The sequence below is a fragment of the Cavia porcellus genome, unplaced genomic scaffold (assembly GCF_034190915.1).
Source record: "Cavia porcellus strain 051 isolate PalLab524CR breed Dunkin Hartley unplaced genomic scaffold, mCavPor4.1 scaffold_6, whole genome shotgun sequence".
Taxonomy (NCBI): Eukaryota; Metazoa; Chordata; class Mammalia; order Rodentia; family Caviidae; genus Cavia; species Cavia porcellus.
The window spans coordinates 33,093,566-33,102,945 of NW_026947489.1; the positions used below are offsets into that span (position 1 = coordinate 33,093,566).

The 9,380-nt window shown below is 35.6% G+C and overlaps 1 long non-coding RNA gene across 1 annotated transcript; it reads right to left on the reverse strand.

Annotated features, from left to right (window-relative positions):
- Window positions 1-476: 476 nt before the first annotated feature.
- LOC134476247 (uncharacterized) lies at window positions 477-5,270 on the reverse strand. The gene is made up of 3 exons (XR_010047826.1): window positions 4,843-5,270; window positions 757-871; window positions 477-584 (listed from the first exon to the last, which is right to left on the reverse strand). It is a non-coding gene; the product is annotated as an uncharacterized LOC134476247 (long non-coding RNA).
- Window positions 5,271-9,380: the final 4,110 nt, after the last annotated feature.

Here is a 9,380-nt window from a genome sequence, read left to right on the forward strand (position 1 = left end):
GCATCATTTAATAAGATCAATGAAAGGATTAAAAGGACTCCACCAGAGTTCAGGTAGCTCTAAAAGCATTATGTTCTTTCTTGCTTCAAATTCTGGCACAAATTTTTCTCCCCTCATGGACATCTCTTTAACCCATGCTGTGGGTTACACCATTTTTCTTTGTGGAGAATGCTTTATGATCAGAGAAATCACTTTATTCTTTTATTCTTTTTTTTTATCGGTACCGGGGATCGAACTCATGACCACCTGCTTGCAAGGCAGGTACTTATGCCGCTGAGCTAAATCCCCAGCCCCCTATTCTTTTATTCTTGCCACAATGACTAGAGTATGCTCGAGTTTTCAAATGGTAAATGAGAACATTGGAGTTAGGAAGGCAAGATATGAACAAAACACACAGTGAATGTTTAATTTTTAAAACATTTATTACAATGAAATTATTAACCAATTAGCAATTAATCCTTTCAAAATTCTTCCTCTTTGCTTCAGACACACTTATCCTATCATTCTTGCCACTTTCTGAAGCAGCTCTGGAAGTCCCCGCCCATGATTGTCTTTAGTTGTGCTGTCATGGCTGCCTCAATACCCTGAAATGATACAAGATGTGTAGTTTTCATGGTTATTTTATCTTTGAGGATAAAGTCCCACATCACACAATGCTAGATCCAGTGAATAAGGTAGATGAGGAAACACCACAATGTTTTTAAGCCTACAAGGGCTTATTAAAGCACTTAAGAAATAATGAACACAGAAAATAACCTGTGACATGGGTGAAAAGTTTCATTCTCCATTGTAACAATGCTCTGTGCCACTCATTTTTCTAGTATGGAAATTGATATCTCCCAGATCTGGCATCATGTGACTTCTGGCTCTCCTACAAAGTGAAAATGAGCATGAGAGGTAAGCATTATATTTTAGTACATAAAGTTTACATTCCTTAATGAAGTTGGTCATGTATATAACACATTTTAATTCCTTTTATTACACTCTACTCCTCTCCCCTTTGTTATGGTTGATACATTGTGTCAATTTGAGCATCAAAAGTGTAAGAAACTCTGCTGGGAGCTAGGGTTCTTATTTTGTAAATATCCTCACCCTGTGCAAGAGGAGAGGGCACAGAGATTTTGTTAGTGCTACTCCAGCCCTGAAAGGGAATGGCTTGTGTATAATATACAGAAGGAAAAGAGGTTTGCTTCATCCTCTTTTGCTCTGGCTGCTTTGACTGGCTGCTGCCTTGAAGTGTTGCCCTGGTGCCATGCCACCCTGCCTTGGAGCCTGATGATTATGGACTGAAACTTCCACAAACTGTGAGCTAAATAAATCTTTCCTTCCTTGATTTGGGATGTTGGATTTTTTTTTTCCTCAGCAATGAGAGAAAATGACTGAGATACCATTCTATCTCTTGATCCCCTTCTCGTTGTGAAAGATCTCTCTTCCCATTTGAATCTATTCAAATCATGGATGCAGCCACAGCAGTATAACTATAGGCACCCATGAAAGAGGACTACCAAAATTGCACCCAAAACTGACAAGAATTGCGGAATAAGTGTGTTCAAAGCCAGAAGTAATACTTTGAGAATGACTAATAGTAATGTGTCTTGAAATATAACACATTTTTAAAATTTAGATATTAATCATTTTGATGCCACCACAAATTAAAATCAACCCATTGAAGTCATTTTTTTTTTGCCTTAGGCTCCCATTAATTAATAAAATTTATTTTCCCAATGTGTCTACACCATGTATGTGCAAAATATATTTGGCAAAATAAAAAATGTTAGCAATCAATATGATATTATGTTAGAATTCCATGCATGCAAACCTTATATGTAAGACAAAATTATTGTTTTACTAAAAACAACCAATGATTAGAGCAAAATGACCATATTACCATTTTATCTTGGAATACTATGATGGCATTAAATTGAAAAAACTGGAAATTCATCATATATAGTTTTATATATACACACTTGAAATGTTTATATTTCAAGTCTTAAAATATAAATATAATTTAATAGTTTTTTATTCTCAGTATGTTTTTTCAAAAGCAGATAGAATGCATACAAAAAAATTAAATGTAAAAGATTCATGAAAAGTCAAACAAATGCCTGCTGGAATACACTCTGCTCCTCTGAGGTGAATCTCTGGATAAAATCCAGTGAATGGGAGAGCCCAATAGCCAGTCAATTTAACAATAGTTCGTGTCTTTTTTGGAAATCTAGAGAACAAAAACATGATCTAGGGGGTCGTGGATTTAGCTCAATGGCCTAAGCGCCTGCCTGGCAAGGGTGAGGTCATGAGTTCAATCCCCGTACAAAAAAAAAAGAAAAAGAAAATACATGATCTGGAACTTTATAATACATTCATTTCTGTCTCAAAGAAATGAAATGACATTTAAAGTCTATATCTGACTTATCCTTAGGAAAATGTGCTTTCTGATTCTGGTGACAAGGGCAAAAAATGATAATATGGAAGACTAAAACTCTAGATTTTAGAATTAATCTTTCCTGGAGTGAATGAATGCATCGGTTAAAGATTACTTAAATTCATTATTTGATGAAATAAATTTCTGTGTAATAAGGTAAGCTTTTGCACTTAAGTAAACTAAAAAGAGAAGGTAGATAAAGAAGTAGGAAGATCTTTCTCAGATTGATGCAGGAACAAGAGATGGAGAAAGGGAAAGAGGAAGAAAAGAGAATTTAAAAAATATTAAAGGGGAAAATGATGACAATGGCACACTTGCAAATGGGAAAAAGACTAAGAGTTGGAAGGAGCAGGGAGGGAGGGGCAAGATAGAGAACGACAAACAAAAAAGTGAAAAAAGACGTTGTGGTTTGTTTAAATGTCCCCCAAAGCCTCGTGCAGTCATGGGAGGTGGACCTTTCTAAAGCACTGCTTGTGATTGGTTCATTGCCTAGCATTTGTGATTGGTTCACTGTCTAGTGCTGGGATTGGTGACGTGAACGCTTTACCCATCCAGGGGCGATAACCCACGTACTATATAAATGAGGGAAGGAGGTCTGCTTTTCATATTTTTACCCTGTCTTTTGCAGCTGCCATAAACGATTAAATGTCAGCCACGCTGCCCTGCCTTGCAGCCAGCTGAGTATGGACTGAAACTTCCAAAAAACTGTTAGCTAAATAAACCCTTCCTTCCTTCATGTTGGGCATCAGATATTTGGTCTCAGTAATGAGAGAAAAATAACCAAGACAAAAGACAATTGGGATTTGTTGTCTATGTGTGTCAGCTCCCCACCATCGTTATAGTCACCATGTGCTGCAGATGCATGAAAAAAAATTTTTGTTCTTTATCTAAACAAAAATTATTAAAACTGATAAAGGAAAAAAGAGGATAAAAATTGGAGAAATATCCAACATATTATAGAAGAATATTTATACCTGTGTCTTAAGAAAATTTTATATACAAGTTTACCTGAAGGTGATTTTATAATATGAACCAAAGCTTTCACAAACCTCCATAAAATTCGATGCAATGTTCCTGTCTCTAGGAATACATTTCAACAACATCAAGGCTGTTTAGATTTATGAGTATGGATGTTATTTGATATTGATTGTAGTTAAAACAAGTTTATGATGAGAAATATTTAGCTAAATAAATAATTGCACTCCATGGTAATGTGCATATACATTTATTGACATGGAAAAAATATTTGGCATCTTTGATTACATAAAATAGCAAATTGTAAAGCAACATACATGATACAATTCCATAAAAAATATGATTTTATGTATTTTATGGATTTTCTTAAGAATATTTTCCATATACACATATATAAGTAATATGTGCTTAAGGTCAAGCCAAAAGCACTAGAAGTATTGACCAATAAAGTTTGTAATTCCATTATTCATTGTAGTAAATGCATGGCCTCATTTTAATAATAGGAATAATACAGATAATATTATAAAGAAAATAATAGGGTCCTAGATGTAACTTAGTGGTAAAGCAAGTGCTTAGCATGCACAAGGCCTATGATTCAATTCACAACACTAAAAGAACCCTTTTTAAATAAGAATAGGAGACAAACCTAAAAATCTATTATAGATATTAAGCCTAGGAAAAATAATTTTCTGCCAATTATATTTCCCTTTACTATTGACATTATTTTTACTAGTGTTTTTATTCAAAATTAGAAAAAGGCAAAAATGATTCAACCTCAAAGTTTTCCTCCCTCTCTCTTCAACTTTTATTTATTTACCATATCTCCTGAAACACGACTACAAGTCAGTTCCCAACTTGGGAATACACGAACCCCCCAAACTAATATGTAAAACAAATTGTTCCATCAGCCCATGGTTAACAATCGTGAAGAATTATTGGTATTATAAATAATATTCAATTGAAATTTAGAACAGATATGACTCTGCCTGAGTAGTTTATTGGAAAATCATTTGTTTCACATCGGCTTTGGCATACAGTATTCAATGTGAATTATGTAGTTATAGCCCAGTTTATTATATTTCTGTTTGTTCCGCTGTGTATATATGTGTCTTAGGCTTTAAAAAGGTAATTTGTGCCCTCAAAATGTATTATGTAACAAATTGTGATTCATGCAAATCACTTTGATTTGTTTTCCAAAAATGTAGCCTGCTTCAATTAATCAGTTGCTATTCATTTCCTGTGTTCCCATTGCACTCACAACAAAAGCTCCAGTGGGTTATCACTTACACAGGGGGCTGGCTTCCAGAGGCTATGAAAGACACAACAATCAGACATTACACCAAGCATACAATTACAGCGTGTGTCCCCACAAACTCCAATAAATAACACATCCCATTACGCTGGACTCCCACCTCTCGGAGGTTCTCTGAACCCGAGCCACCTACCTGCTGTAATCACAGCATTCTGCAGTGCGTGGGTGCACAGCATTCAACCTGCTGAGACTTCGTCCATGACTCCCAATGGGTAGCAGAAATCAGCCAAGCAGATTGCTATATCTATGTTCTACAGTCTGCCCATCACCATAAGCGAGTGGCTACAAGCGCTGTGCTCCGTGCCTGGACTTTGTTTAGGAAGGAACGAAAAGCAAAGCAATATATCAATTTCAGTTGCGCTTGGAGAGTGATGCTTCATGATATTTTCATGTAGCTTTTTACCTGAAATGTAAAAGTGGACAAGGCGAAAAACTTGCAAAAGATGTTATAAGCAAATGACAGAAAATGTTCTTTTGTGAAGAATTTTTAATTATGGGACAACTTAAAGTATAATTATCGCTTATGCTTTTTTTTTTTTTTTTTTTGCTTAAATGTCAAGCCTATGCCATAGGATGAAATAATAATAATGGGGTGAGATTAACATTTTATATGAGGTACATTATTATTTATTTTTCTTAGCAATAACAGGGTACTTAATGCCATCTAAACTAGAGGGCATTATTAAACCACAACCACTTTTCTATGTCAGCTATTTATAAATCACATATGAATAGTTCTAAAATATAGGGTACTGAAGTGACTAATTGTGCTGGCTAGGTATTCATTAGGGGTAAAGCTGCCCACAAAGAAAAGATTTATATACAGAATTTTGATAGTACTTTACCAGCATTGCCAAGTTATTTTGATGACAATGAAACGACATTTTATTTGGGGATATTTCTTCTGGGACCAGTTGCTCTAGAAGTAAACAAAACAAGCAGAATAAAGGATCAGGTGCATTTCTCCCGTGTAAGAGCTCTGGGCCTGGGCTGGGTTGTGGGACAGCTCAAGAGGCTGCACAAATGTATAGGTGTCCATCTCAAAGAGTGAGGCCCCACGAACATCTATCCAACAATGAGACAAATCTCATCTTCCACCAGATAACATCCATCAAGAATAATTGGTCTATACTGCACTTCCTCTTATCCAGCCTTTATTCGGCTCTGAACTTGGGCTCTGGGGTACATGTTGCGAAGGGAAACTTTCAGGTTTCCCTTGTTAGCAATGCCTATTGCAGTTCTAGTTTTCTATTCTTATTCTTCTAATTTGATTCATTAAAGAAAAAGAACAAAAGTGAGTAAATATCTGTTTCTTGGGTAACTTACATGTTCCTGATAATCAGAATTTTACCTGTTCCATTAAATGTAATAATCACGACAAATCTGTGAAGGATCACAGTCTCCATCTAAGCTGACAGACCATCAAAAGAAATCAGAAGAAGATCAAGGTAGCCAAGCTTTACTATTCCGGTCTGTCTAAATTTAAGGTCTGTGGTCTTTTCACATGATCAGGTTTCCCTCTCTGCCTTACTGTGGCAAAGGAGAAACACTTAGCTGTAAACCATGATGTCTCATTGTGTTACCTATAAGAGATTTTTCTTTGGGGAAATGTAAGTAAAACATGCTTAAATGATGCTCTGGTCTCTAGAAACTGTCTGTGACTATGTGACCTGAAGGTGGCAAATGGCCACTGAGCATGTGATTAAATTAGGGATTTTAAGATGGGAAGAAGAACCTACATCATCCAGGAAAGTTGTATGTAAAAGAGATTTTTGTAAAAAGGAGGAAAATGGATCAGTGTCAAAGGGTAGGAGCTATGACAAAAAAGTAGGATTGGAACTGTGCTCTGTGCAGTTAGAACTCATGAGCCAAGCAAGGAACACCAACAGTCTTCAGAATTTACAGAAGGCCAGGAAGTGGGTTCTTTAGCTACAGTCTCCAGAGAAGACAGGGCACAATGATTCCAGCCCTGTAAAGCTCGTTTCAGACTTCTAACCTCTAGAACTAGAAAATAACAAATTTGGGATAAATTTTTACAGCAATAATAGGAATCTAATATAGTCATTATTTCCAGTCTAACAAAACAATATAGATAAAATTATAAATTCATAGTTTTTAAACATAGCAGGGAGCTAATAACTTAAGGAAATTACATTTTACAGGTGTTATGATGGCTTGCATCGCTGAAAGAGCAAAGTGGCAAAATAAAGGAACACACTTTGATGGGACTTAGGCAAAGCCAGGTCAGCGTTTAATAAACCATAAAGGGGAGTCGGTCTTCAGACTGCACTCCCAAGCATCCCCGGTCCTGGAGTACATCTGCAGCCTCCACAAAGCCATCACTAAGTTTGAGGGGTAGAAGCAAGAAAAGAGAATGAGAAAGGAGATCTACCCTTCCACATACTAGGTCTTCACCAGAACATTCTACAGCGGTGGATAGTTCTGTAACTTGTTTTGGGTGGTAGGTAAATGAGAGTATATAGTTGTCAGATATCATTGAATTGAATATTTGGGATCTGTCTATTTTATTGTTTGTAAAGCATACTTCATATTTTAATGTAGAAATAATTGATTCATGTTCCTGAAGTACTAATCTATAATGTTGTAATTACTGCCTCTCTCAAGACTTTCTAAGAAAGTCTCATTTTAGCCTGATTGTAATGAAGCTTATGAGTCTAGTGACATTATTTTGTTCAAATAAACACCATGGTAGTCCTAGCACTTACGAGGCTGAGGCAGAAGCATTGCCAAAAGTTCAAGGCCGCCTAACCTAACAGTGACTATAAGACCAACTTAAACTACATGGTGAGACTTTGTCTCAAAAAGATAATAATAAAAAGGAAACAGTCACTGCTGTAGAATGAGAGAGGACTGAAAGGCATAGCAACCAAGAAAAGCAAACTAGCAAACTATAAGAAACAAAGATACTTTCTAAAATTTTTAAAGAGATATGAGTACTTAGTATTAGATTAAAATAAGATTAGTAAGTTTGTTAGATATGCTAATGTGGTATTGTGGGTACATTAAAAATATATTTCATCTGTTCCAACACACAATGAATAGTTGCAGTGAAATAATATGATTTGTGTGATTTCCTTTAAAAGACTCTAACAAAAACAAAATGTAGGAAAGGGAGATAAATGAAATAAACTTGGCAAAAATTTGACAGTTACTAAAACTTGGTGACAAGAGCACATGGATTCGTTAAACTATTGTTATTTTATATTGTGTATTCCAGAAATGTATGATAATAAAAATGTTAACGAATTATTATTGTGAAAAATTGGGTTCCTTTTACCTCCAGTGAAAGATACTGCTGGCTCTTACTCAAGCTCTTGTTATTCATAAGCTTCCCAATTACTCATAAGTCATTCATTGCTTTTAAATTTTTATGTTGTACTGATCTTTTAAGTTGTTAAATAATTAATACTAATGAGCTAATTAAAGTAAATACCATAATTAATAAAAGCAACCTCTTTTATTCCTGCTTATAGCATATAATTAAGTGAATATTAGATTTGTATATGTACACATTTGAATAGTATATGTGCATACATACAAACACACATTCATGTGTAAATATGTGTATTTTATGTATTCATCTAAATTAGCTACCACTTCTTGTTTTCTACCAAAAGCAAAACATAAACCCAGTCTTTACGGCGCTTTATAAACTAGACCCCTGTCCCAAAAAGTTTCTGATTCTTGAAATGTATACAGTGAAAGAAGCTGACTTTTGCTAACACCAACTTCTGAACTCTAGTCTGGTTTTAAATTTGTTTTGAACAGGGATAGGGCTGAAAGCGAGGGTAGATGATTTGCATTACCATGACAATCTGAACTTTGCTCATAGACGTCTTTTTACTCAGCAAGGAAAAGACTCCCACTCTCTTCCAGCCTTTCATTATCACCTCTAAGGACCTCTTTTCCAAGGCCTTTTTCTTTCCTATAAGTTTCTGAATTATTTTCTATTAAAATATTTGGTGGCTAATGGCTTTTTCAAACAATATTTGTCACACACTGATTATATGCTACCATTTTAAGGAAGGGTGATTTACAGTTTCCCTCACATGGGTTTACTTGAGAAACAGGTAATCAGTCACCAACAGTGGCCCCAGTAATTGGGCAGAAATCTCTGGATCAACTGTTTGGACTTATTTTGAGCTATGATTAATTAGGGTCCAAGAAAGGTACAACATAAATATCAATTAAAACTATATTGGTATAAACGTGATGCTGGTCCTAGCTCTGCTTCTAATAAGCCATATGATCTCTGACAACCCATTTATTCTCTCTGAATCTCAATCATGTCAGAGGAGAACTCAAATGAGACTCAGATACAGTTTCTGTGTATACACAGAAAGCCTGCATACTCAGGGGTTGACGTAAGGATGTCTATCTGTCTGTCTGTCTGTCTGTCTCTCTTGCTCTCTCTCTCTCTCTTTCTCTCTCTCTCTCTTAATCCAAGTCTCAGTTAAACTCCATCCCCTACACAAAATCACCCCTGAACCCACATGACCACTTATTCACATCCTTTCTTTTGATTCCCAGATAATTTGACCTGTACCATTGTTAAGATTCCTGTTACTTTGGATCTACATATGTGCCTTTGGGGAAATTGTGAGTCATTATGTAAACGTCCCCATGCCCTAGAGCCAGAAAATCTATATT